The sequence below is a fragment of the Xenopus laevis genome, chromosome 8L (genome assembly GCF_017654675.1).
Source record: "Xenopus laevis strain J_2021 chromosome 8L, Xenopus_laevis_v10.1, whole genome shotgun sequence".
NCBI classification, from domain to species: Eukaryota; Metazoa; Chordata; class Amphibia; order Anura; family Pipidae; genus Xenopus; species Xenopus laevis.
Window position 1 is genome coordinate 35,747,131 of NC_054385.1, and position 12,981 is coordinate 35,760,111.

Here is a 12,981-nt window from a genome sequence, read left to right on the forward strand (position 1 = left end):
TTATCAAAGTCAATGAATGATTCTCAGTATGGCCTGCATAGGCAGGTTTTAGTACAGGTTGGTACATTTACAAATATAAGTTCTAAAAAATAATATTGTGCATTCTTGAAAAGTATTTAGTGTCACACGGGGCCATACTTTCTATAAAAGTACCTAAAGGCAGCTTTAGGGGGGTCACTCACCAAGTAGAGAACAAGTGCAGAGTTCAGTTGCCTAGCAGAGAAGATTAGCAGCCAGCAGCAGCAGTGTTTGTTCACCCAAGCCTACACTACAGTAGCAGAAGCCAGAATAGCACAAGCACAGTGGCATCCGATCGTCTCACTGACTACTTCAAATTGGGGGTCAGAAAACATGTCAGATGGAGCTGCTCTAACCCGAAGTGCCGGAAAGAGCCGAAGACTCGAAGAGAAGAAGATCTCCGGAAGAAGCCATAAATATCCAAAGATGACCAGAACTCCACAGGACATCTCTACAACAATCCGGGACATCTCTACAAACATTCCGGGACGGCAGGACAGGCACCGAAAAATTGGGTCACGGGACAGTTGGGAGGTATGCTGTCGACGCTATTAGTGTTCCACGTCCTCTCCTCTATGAACGGTCGCAGTCTACCAGGAACATTAATGGGATCTACCGGTAGAACGGGATCGACCCTGCCCCAAACTATGCCTATTAAACACAATGCTTTAGCAACAGCTCCCTCCAGCAGACAAAGTAAACGTTCTCTCCATAGCCCCTTTCTAGCCCACAGGCATGTTATGTTAAACTGAAGCCTGGTGTGTCAATATGGACAGCTAATGTGCACTAGAGAGGTATAGGTATACACAAATGGACTGATTCCCTCGGCACAAATATACCTGGAAATTCTGGTTACCCACAAATGTCTAGTGCAAACATAAAGCAATGTTTCATTATTCATGTACTGAACCCACATTCAAATCTCTCTGATCACTATGCACTATGCATTGTCACCTACATGGAATGTAAATGCATACCAAGTATTTACTCTTGTAATGCCCAATGTCTCAACAAAACCTTGCCTGAGTTAAATAGAGAGGTTACAATGGCTACCATGATGTAAATGGCAATAGTAAAATAATAAATACACTTTTCTTTACTGATCAATGCAAAATTGTAACTACAAAAAGTTAACATTTTCTTGACAGCAAACACAGTCTTACTTTTCCATTCCAGTACAGGGTTTTGTTTTATACTGATTCTGGAATAGGTAAAAACCTGACTGAGTAGGATGCTGCCAATGCAGAGAAAAAATGATAACATAGATGTAATTACATATACGACATCAGTGTATATAGGTCAAGAGGGAAAACAGCCCTGTCCCCTTGCAAGCAATACTAAAAAGTCCTTACATGTGCCGGGATGAATAAATATAACTTTGCTCTATCACTGAATAATCCCATGGGGGAATATGCAGTGTTACAATGCCAAGTAAATCTGTGCTCAATTGTACTGGGCTCTACTCTGGCAGGGAACCAAGCAGGACAAATGGCATCACAACCGTTACAGTACAGCAATCCTGAAACAACGGGGAATTTATAATGTAAACATGCCTTAAAGATTTCCATTTCTTGCACCAAATATATTTCATGAAGTAAGGTCCTAGATCAAATGATATACAGTAGGATTTCAGAAAAAACGACCGCTCCAGCTCACAGCTCATCCCATTGACCAGGTGTCCAGAAGTGCCATCTGCCTGTGGAGTGTTTTGTCAAATGTTATACACTCCAGTCCCCCAACAACAAAACTCCATCCAGGGGAGTTTATCATTTTTTGTTTGTTTCAAAAGCTATTTAAATAATAAATGTAACAATTGTGTCATCTAGTGGCCAGTTTTCCAGTTGTACAGCTAGTGAGATTATGATCAGAAAAAAACCCAGAGAATTGTTGTTCTGTCCTAGAAAGACACGAGAAAGGAAATGTAAGGATTTGGATTTCTTTCAGGAGCAGAGAAGCATCAGATCATTTCTGTTTTCCATATTTTCTGAAATGTTCTCCCAGTTTAAAAGCTGACCTGGTGGCGCTGTTGTTTCAAAATTCATTATATAAGAAGATTAAAAACAGCTTAATAGCTTTGAATGAAAAAAAAAAAGTGTTTAAAAGAGCTCTCTGAGCAATGCTACGATTCCTATAAATGCACTGGCTTATATATGTCAGAAGCAGCGTTTTCTCTACAAATCAAAACTACACTGGGGGAGAAAATCCTTCCTCGCCCGAAATCACTGTGCATTGACAGGCAGATCATCTAGCTGCTAGTGTACAGACGGTGAAAATGCACAGAAAATCCATGATGAAATCCACCCAGTCTGTGCACAGGCAGATGTTGTGCCTGTCAAAGTGATTTCGGGCACAGAAGGAAGTGGATTGGTATTTTCCCCCTGGTGTAGATTCTCTGGTAGAGAAAACTCTTTGTCTGACACAGCTTTCATATCTTCCAGAATACCTGACAGGACAAATAAAATGCCTATACCATTTAAATATCTCTGGTCTGTGTTTGTAGGAAATTCATTGGAGTTAGTTTAGGGAGACTTTCATTCACCCTACCCTTACTTCTCCTGTGTTCAAACTGGAGCAAGGGGGGAAGGCATTACTGATAACAAAGCAGAATTGAGCCCATTACATTATAATTTTCATTAACAGAAGAGAAATTCAGCCCTTAAAATTTCCGGATGCAGCTTTTTGTTTCCCCTGGTAAAGGTCACTTCTCAGCTTTGCCCCATGGAAGGAGAAGAACAGGCTCTGTCTATTTTATATGCTTAGGGAAAAAATACATTTAGCATCTGCCTTTTTATTGTTTCCTGTAAACAAAAGCTTTTATTTTTATTTTACTTAAGTGAACAACATCCACTAGAAACCCTAGTGACCATTTACTGTGTCATTTAAATGCCAACCTGGAAAAATCTTGTCTGTCACTCTGAAGAGAATAAACATTTTACCTATTCTTTAGATTATTTTGTGTTACTGTTGCAGACTGTAATTATGTTTTGTGTATCAATATTTGCTTACTTTTTTAGTAGATCACAAACTGCAAAATCCCCAGAGAGAACACGAATGCCTCTTGTACACAAGGCTCCCTGTGTGGGTAAAGGGGAGGGCAGGCTCCCTATGTGGATAAAGTGGTGGGAAGGAGGGTGGGCTCCCTGTGTGGGAAAATGGGTGGACGGGGCTGATTGCTACAAGTCTGTAGGATATAACAAGCAACAGGGTAAACTGTGTCAAGTGAATAGAGTAAGCAAGAGTTGTATCTAGTTTTCTGATAAACGGAGTCTATTAATTAGAGGGAAATCAATGTTAAGCAGAGCCAGATGTGGAATTCTCTCCCTGAATCAGTCGTAAGGGCTGATACATTAGATAGCTTTAAGAAGGGGTTGGATGGTGTTTAGCAAGTGAGGGAATACAGGGTTATGGAAGATAGCTCATAGTACAAGTTGATCCAGGGATTTTTTTCCTCCTCTGAGGCAAATTGGAGAGGCTTCAAATAGAGTTCTTTGCCTTGCTCTGGATCAACTGGCAGTTAGGCAGGTTATATATAGACTTAAAGGTTAAACTTGATAACGTGTGTCTTTTTTCAATACTATGTTACATAAAACACATTTGCTATAGTAAGTACATATCTAACATGTGACATATGGTACATATACTGCAATAACTAATTCAGCCATTAAGTGAAGCTTAAAGGACCAGTAACATCAAAAAAATTTAAAAAAAACTTTGTTAGTATAGAACTAAATAAAAACACCAATACAAATTAAAATTTAAAATAGCAAAGCCTTTATTAAGAAATAACTTACAGAAACTCTGCTTCCTGTCCTCTTCAGAAAGGAGACGACGATCCATTGTGCGGCGCTCGATATCTTCTCCCATATTCTACTGACAGCGCGTGTGTTCATGTACCGTAAGGGACTGCCACAGAGGAAGGCAATGTCGGTGGGCTCCCCATTAGCTTCCACAGGGGCAGCCATACGCAGGAACAGAGTCTCCCCCATGAAGAAACATAGAGAGCTGCCTATAGAGCACGAGCGCATGTGTCTTTACTGGCAGCATTGTGCGCAGCTTCCCCAGCGGCGGCTCCTCGTCAGAGGGAAGAGGACAGAGGGGAGGGCTGGGGCCGGCTGTGGATTTCCCTTGTGCCTTCAGAGACTCCGTTCCCGCGTATGGCTGCCCCTGAGCAGACAGCCATGCTCCTGCACAACAGTGACCCTTCCTTGCAAAGCAGGTGACACAGCGAACCCACGGAAGCCAGGGTGTCTTCTTTCTTGAGAATCTGCTGGGCCCCAAATCAAGGAGGAGAAGAAGCCGCATGCTGTCACTTGAAAAGCCAGGGAGGAGAAATCGATTGCTGCAGGATGGATTGTCGCCTTTTCGCCGTTTCTGAAGAGGACAGGAAGTGGACTTTCTGTAAGTTATTCTTTAATAAAGGCTTTGCTATTTTAAAATTTAATTTGTGTTGGTGTTTTTTTTCCCCCCCAAAAAAAATTATTATGTTACTGGTCCTTTAAAGTCAAGTCTCCCTTTACAGAGAGCAAAGAGCTGCACTTGTCTGTATCTGGAGTTACATATAAATGCCCCTAATAGGTGATATGATGAGTGATGTCCAATCATTTCCAACATCCCCTGGCAGATGTTTAAAAACAAAAAATAAAAATAAAAAAAATATATATATATTTGGCCATGTGGAGCAGTTTATGCTTTCCACTACACAGCAACACAGGGGATAAGTAATTGCATTCCACCCACCCCATGGAGGCAAACCCCAAATACTAAAAATAGATCAATAAAGAACAATATTTTTTATTTGTTTAGTGTCAGTTACCATGAATACTGGGCAAAATTAAATCCATTATAACTTAAGGAATGCATAAGACAGTGCCTCATTTGCAAATGCAATCATATACACCCATGGACAGAGAGTCTAACACCCAGGGCCGGGCCAAGGTATTTTGGCACCCTAGGCAAGGGCTTCAATCAGTGCCCTCCACCCAGTCCTGCATTACCATTTCCCACCTTACCATTCATATTGCCCCCTGTGCCCGCAGCCATTGTGTTGCCTCATGTACCTGTGCCAACACCTATCATATTGCTCCCATTTGTACCTGTGCCAACGGCATTAAATCCCTCAGATTGCTCGCAAGTCCCCAATATGTACCTGTGCCAGCATAAGCCAAAACATCCATCATATTGCCCCTAAATTGTACCTGGGTCAGCAGGAGCCAAAAATCCATCATATTGCCCCAAACATCTGTGTACCTGTGCCAACAGCCACCATATTGCCCCATGTACCTGTGCCAGCAGCAGCCAATCCCTGATATTGCCCCCGATCTGTACCTGTGCCAGCAGCAGCCAAACTATCCACAAAATTGCCCCCAAATATGTACAAGTGCCAGCAGAAGCCAAAATCCATCATATTGGCCTCAAATATGTATCTGTGCCAGCAACAGAAAAAAAATTATCATACTGCCCCATATCATCTGTTTACCTGTGCAAGCAGCAGCCAAGATATTGCCCAGCAATATGTACCTGTGCCAGCAACTGCCAAGAGGGAGGTGGAAAGTGCTTCTGCCCGCAGTATGAATCACGGGCAAGAACAGGCAGTTTATAAAATTGAAAAACTATTAAAGGTCAAGCAAACCAAAAAATTCCCCTTAAAAGTGTGCTCCCTCCCATAATGGCACCCTAGGCGGCACCTCCTCTGCCTACCCCTAGTTCCGGCCCTGCTAACACAAGCCCTACTATATGGAACAAGGGGACACATAAGTGCAAGACAGTTGACGGGAAATGACTGAAGCCAGTTCTATATAAAGAAAGAGCTGTTATAATTAAAAGGTAGGTCAAAGGTGGGAAGGAATTAAGAGGTGCAGCAGAGCAGGGAGCAAGAACACTGTCATCAGAACAGCAAGAATGGGCTTTATTCTGTGGGCCACTGACTCACTGTATATATGTTATGCGCCACTCATAGAGACGTCCTCATGGTGCAGGTCAGGGCCAGTAAGTGAACTGTAATTTTTCATGTGTTCTCTACCCTGAGGACTGATCTGTTACTGCTCAAAACAATCTGTCGTTAGGAGAGATGCTTGAATAAGATGTTCTTAACTTTTCCATCACTGTATGAAGTTTTGTACCAGCCCCATGGTCTCTCAACACTCATCTGATTACTGTGTAGTGCCGGCCATAAGCATGGCACTGTATATGCGTCAAAATTTGATTGTCCTTACAAAATCATCAGCCGTATCTGTACCTGTTAAATACATTTCTTGTTCCAGCCCTGTGTCATTTGGGCTCCTTCAAACTGCTGTAACCCTTTGGACACCCCTTTGACTGCGTTACACTCCACGTTTGGCGCTTACCTAATGGCACGGGACAAACCTGAGCCACTCTGCAGTGGTATGGGGAGAGACTGGGTACCTGGTACTTACTAGTGCAGTGCCTCCACCTAGTGGGATCCGGAAATGCACCTACGGGTGGCCATACTAGGAATAAGTAATAACACACACACAGTATTGGTTAACTTAAATAACTGTTTATCTAAATAAAGGGGCACCTAATACAGGCAGCACCCCTAACTGATGGCAATAGGGCCTCACTAACTGACTTGCTAGCGCAATCTGTCTAGCTAACTAAGAAAAATGGCAAAGTCCTTTAATACACAGTCTGTTTATCTTCAGCGCTCTTTAGGGTACTGTCCCTTTAAACAGGATACTCACAAATCCTCTTTGATACTTTAGAGCTCTCTTCAGGTGAGTCCAGTACATTCAGTCATACAGTGCGATTACCAGCTCCTTTGGATGCTCAGATAGGAATCTCCTGCTGGTTGTTCCTCCAGTCTGGATTCCTTTCACACTCTCTGTCTTTCCAGGCACAGTATGTGGCTTCCCTGTGGCAGCCCAATAGAAATGAATACTTTTGGTGCAGCCTCTCAGCCCACCAGCAGCTCTCTGGCCTCTTTCTCTGTCCACCATGCGGCTCTCTATGCCAGGCTCTCTTCTTTTGTATCTGTGACTTCCTTTTCCTGCCAGCCACTCACTAGCTGCTGTGTCACTTCCTACTGCACTGAATAGCTGGTTGCTAGGTAACAGCTTACAGCACACAGACACAGGATCTAGCCTTCTGCCCTTACTGGGATAAGTGCAATGATTTTGCACGTATTCCCTACACAGTCAATATATTATTTCCACCTGTATGTGTTGTGTATGGCCTGTCTTATTGCACAACATAATATACTGTAGTACAACCCTTTTTTACAACAGCTGTAAACACCTAAGGTTGACTCATAATTAAAGATACTTTACATCAGTTGAACCATTAATCAAAAAAAGCAGAAGAGTTTCTAAGGTTAAACTGTTGCATTTGAAAATGACTTTGTGCATTCTAACTGTGATGTTTTGGTGAATGACACAAAGTCAATGAGTCAGCCTAATGTAGGAGGTAACCGTGTCCCTATAGGCCTCTAACTGCAAAGCCAGTGCACAGAGGGAAAGAAAGGGAAGAGCAAAACCAAGAGATCTGTGTCAAAACGAGCTCTTTAGGAATTTGTGAACATAAGCACAGGAGCTTGTTTGCAATCCATCCTTCTCTCAGCCAGGCCCGGATATGTGGAAAGGCCACCTAGGCCCGGGCCTAGGGCGGCAGGAATTTAGGGGGACGGCATGCTGCCCAATCACACTCACATTGGTTTAAAAATACTGGGGATGCGCTTGAGATTCAATAATTTTTTAAATTTCCTGTGCACCAATCCCCATTGCTCCAGTCCCCCTGGAGGGGACAGGGGCCACGGACGGTAGTGGGCCTAGGGGCGCCCACTATGTAAATCCGGCCCTGCTCTCAGCAGGTAGCTGGAGCATATACATTTTAGGGGCCCTTTCAAACTGAATGCCAGGGCTAGAAGGAATGGGAAGCAGAGATGGTTAGAGCAGGGTTTCCAGGTGTTTTCCAATTAACAAGACGCATGCCTCTCATTCCAAACAGGGGCCACTTAGGAACACATTAACCTACATGATAAGGCTCTGAGCGATGCTGAATGAGAGATACAGAATCTGATAGTCTGAGAATGAAAAATTGCATAGAAGAAGAAAAAAAGAACAGGCATTGAAACAATCGTTGGTCAACTGCATGAAAGAAAGTGTCCACCAAGTTCTAACACAACAATTGGCTGGTCCCAGACCAGAGGAAAAGGTTCAATGTTCTAGAACTAATTAACTGCTAAATTAACTTCCATTATATACCTTGCAGCCATGGTAGTAATGTAATGCCTGCACACAATCACAGATCATAGTGACACGAGAACAGCCATGTTGGTAGTCTTTTAATGGCAGCCAAGGACAAAAAAGCAGGAACTATTCAAGGCATTGCACCCAAAACAGACCCTCATTACATCACATTACATTACATTAAACTATCTCTTAATAAATGCTTGCAGATGATTCTGATGCAAGTCTATAGGAGATGGTTTTGGGGGCTTTGGCACAAAGTATCAATGTGCCTCCTAACATAGAATACATGTAGATTTAGATCGGTATATGCCCAATTAACTGCTTGTGATGGAAGTACTGGTTCTGAGCTATATCTACATGGGCTCCACCCATTGGATGGAACGCCAAGTACCTGCATCAAATACATATTCATAGTGCGGGGGGGGGGCACACGGGAGAATATTCATATCCGTTATCTACAAGCTCTTAATGTGCAAGATCCAGGGTTACAGTTATTTGGAGCAGCAAACGTACTGCTTGTCCCTTATAGTCATTAAACATTTACTATTATAACATAAGGCTGAAAAACAGAGGCTTGGGGCATGTTTACTAACATTGGAGATAACTGGAGAGATTTCTGGAGATTCAATATAGTATAAAGTTAGGAGAATATATAATTCATGGAGCTCACCCTTCCAGCGTTTCTGAAGTGCGTCCCTGCCCCAGCGGCATCACGCGAGACATCAGCAGCCGCACAGACTCTCATGTGAATTCAATGAAACAGTCCTCGCTTGAAATTATTCAGAAACGCATAAACTTCATGAACTTGTGGCTTTTATTGTGGCAAACAATGTGACACAGTGGCAATGGCAGTGCAACTAAGTCAAAATTACAGCTTCTCTTTACCCACTGTAGCGTCTGGTCAATGGCCTCTGTAAAGTATGGGTTCTATTGGGCCTCTGTGTGCTGCATTTACATTTATAGCTGAACATTAGTAGTAGGCACTAGGAAATATAGGATCAAGCACTCTACGTACAGAGGTGTAATACAGAGAAACTTGTGCCTGGCAACTGTGCCCATGTGAGTAAATGAGGCAAGATGTGTTTATGATGTTGGAAATCCTGAGACTGAATAAATTCTTTAAATTTTGTTTTGCGTTAATAATCAGAAAAACAAAGGTCAGTGTCACTCATATGATCTGCTACAGACTTGTGCACTTGAAATAAACATCACCATTGCAATCTGTTCTGATGTTCCCTGATGCCCCACTAGGTGGCAGACTCATATAACAAATGGTACAGACATCAGTCTCCTCTGAGAGAGAAGGTACATACATTATTAGTAAGGTATTAGTAAGCAAGGGTAAATCTGCTCATACAAGTGTTTAGGCCTATAAATTTCTCATTAGCATTCCTCTGCAAATGTCTGGCCTTACAGTCACATTCACCTGCTCACCGTAGGTGAACCCCAACCTGTACAATGTTGCACAATGACCCCACTCCAGGTTGATCATATGGGCATCATATGGCAGTCACGCCAGACAGCAATACAGCAATAACGCCAGCAAATACCTGTTACCCTAAGACATTGATCCCCAACTAGTAGCTCAAAGCAGGTGCATATTTTTGAATTCCAGACTTGGAGTGAAGTTTTGGTTGAATAAAAACCAGGTGTACTGCCAAACAGACAGGGGTGCTTCGCCAATGAGGCGAGTTGAGGCTGTTGCCTCAGACGGCAGCACCCCACTAGGTACCAGGGGCAGCAAAAATTCTGCTCCTGGTACTTTAAGAGCGAATTTCCAGGGGAGGGGGGGGCAGCAGCAACTGCTGCTGCCTCAGGCGGCGGAGGGGCCAGGATCGCCCCTGCAAACAGAGCCTCATGTAGGTTGACAATCCACATAGGGGCTACTAAATGGGCAATAACAGCCCTTATTTGACACTTCAAGAACATTTTTCATGCTAGTATTGCTCCCCAAATCCTTTTACTTCTGAATATTGCTCACAGGTTCTAAAGGTTGTGGATCCCAGCCCTAAGAGATAATTCCAAATAATTTTCTCTCATGCTAGTTGAAACAATAAACATTACTTACACAGTATAAATTATATACATTGTGTTTATTTCAAAGCAGGCAGGTGCACTATTTTTAAGAAAAGTTATGTATTATCCCAAAATCTTATCTATATGCATCACAACTGGGGACCTAATGCTGATGCCCATGTACTTGGTGTACAATTATAGTGTGTGAGTAGGGAGGGGGAATGTGAGAAGTGCAGTAACGTAGTAAATGCAGAACGGAAGTGAAAGCAATTAACTGAACCAACTCTATGCCTATGCATTTTTAACAGTTATGGATGTTTTAATAAAAAAGTGATTTGGGGAACATAATTTGCAAAGGAATTGTATTATTCAGCTTTTTATGTGTGGGTAACAGGTCCCCTTTATCCATCTAGTAACTGTATCCACAAACAGAAATGCTGCCTGGAAACCTCTAAGGAGGGAACAGCATGGCATGGGTTTAAAAAACCTTTTTTTGTGCAACATGAGATCAAGCTTCTCTAACAAGTTTACAGGGATATACAAATATGGTTTTAATAGTGAAATTGCTATAGTTTCTAGGAAATTCAAGCTATCAAATGTGTTTAAAAGTGTTTAGCCCCAATCTCTTCCTAATTGTACTTCAGGCTGAGATCCTCTACCTAACAACTGAATTTTGGCCCTTCTAGTGGACAGTAGTGTTTTAGCTCTTAGAAAGAGGTTGATTGGATTTTAGTGAACCAGCAAGGCATAAACACTGGAGCACTACAGCCATTTGATGGCTATATACAAAACACTTACCATACTGATCTACTGTCTTTTATCACTACTGGCACAGAGTGTAGAATCATTGATGTATTTAAGCCCTTAGGATGGTTACTCCTACAGGACTCCTTGTATCTCCTGCCCCTTCATCCTTTTGTTAGAGAAAGATATGCAAAGACGATGCATGCAAGAGGGCAGCCATATTGTGCTCACTAGAGTATTCATCACACCAGAGGTTTCTGAAGGTGCACAAGTGTTTTGCTTTTTGTTCTCCCTTCATAAATAAGCCCTACATTCTTAGCTGATTTATCCATTATCATGCAGGCACCATACCAGGTTTAAAAAATGGAACTATTGCAAGAACGTTGCCCTTTCTTACAAACTGTAGTATATCACAGGAAATATATAGAGAGAATATATAGAGATATAAGTAATATAAAGGCTAACTTTAAGTCCCATGATGGGAATGGCAACTACACAAAACAGAGATCTGTGTCTGTTGAAATGAGATTTCTTACAAACTTTTAATAATGCACTCTGTTCCGACAATATTGAGATACTGGGTGTTGGTATTTCCAGATGGATCATCTCAAGATATATTTCTTTTTCACCAACATGCATTTTTTTCATCTTCCTCTATTTCTACTTCCATAATGGGCGAGGACCCAGCTATAATAGAGAGCCGATTTCCATTTCTGCACTAGAGGGAGCTGCAGCTTTTTTCATGTGACTTAGAATTGAGTAAGGTGGAATACTTTAAGATGAGTTGAATTTAACTATGTTGCTGTGTTTTCACATTAGTCTTAAATTACAAAAAATATAGAAATACAGAATAAAGTAGTCACTCATCTCTGTCTCTCATTGTCATTTGGCCCCAGCATTTGCCAACTTCTTCCTGAATATTATAATTTCTCGAATGTGCTTTTTGTTTCATATCTTTGGTTGTTTAACAAAATGCCCAAGGGGAATGAGCATCCTTTTTTAAGGGTTCAAGTTATGGCAGAAATGTTGTTAAAAGAAAATAATATCATAGACTATGTGAACGAAGTCCCTTCCATTCCCTGTCACTGCTCTGTGGGCACCTAGAGGGGCCCAGCCCACAGTCTGGGAACCACTATGTTTATAGAGCCAAACCACTACCTTACCACCTATCTCATGGCTAAAAGTGGATGGCCAGGGGAGATCAGATGCTTGGATGGGTGTATGGCTCATTGGATCAGGATGTTGACAGGGGTGATAAAGTGCTATAATGAAGTTGGATAAGGATGTGGCATCTGGCTCGTTTGCTTGGGGTGTGGACAAGATTTAGGATTACCCAATGGCACATACAAGTAAAAAAGTTTATTTTTATGAAAATGGTTTATTTACACGAAGCAGGGTTTTACACATAAGCAGTTTTATGCAATATTTTTTATTGAGACCTACATTGTTTGGGAGTATAGTTTTCCTTTAAGGGGCACTAAATGGCTACTTAATGCAGGCCTTGCAGCAAAAGAGAGAGGGACAACTCCCAGTGTACCTAAAAATGCAAGTGGATACAGGAATAAAAGTCTGCCATTTTACATTCCTGGATTTACAGTATGGTATTGTGTCTCTGAATTTGCCCCAAATTACAATAGAAAAATGCTTTACTTGATAAAAAAAGAATATCTCTGTATCTCATAAAAAAGCCAGACCAGAGTAATTTTATTACTGAAATGGGAAATAGTTGTGCAGAATGCCGAGGTACTAGTTGATATGCTAATACCTTGGCAGAAATCAGCTTTATGGCTGACATAATCTTATGGGCAGCTATCTCACCTATGACAGCTGTAATTCTAAAATGGAACCATCTCTCTTCTGTCCATATCAACAGTCACTTACCTCAGAATCTCCCAGAATTCCATTTTCCTCACTAGAGAGTAATCTTGGGCAGACATTTCAGATGAGAATACTCACAAGCAGTGCTGTCACCTTTTGCCTACAACCCTTCATGTGG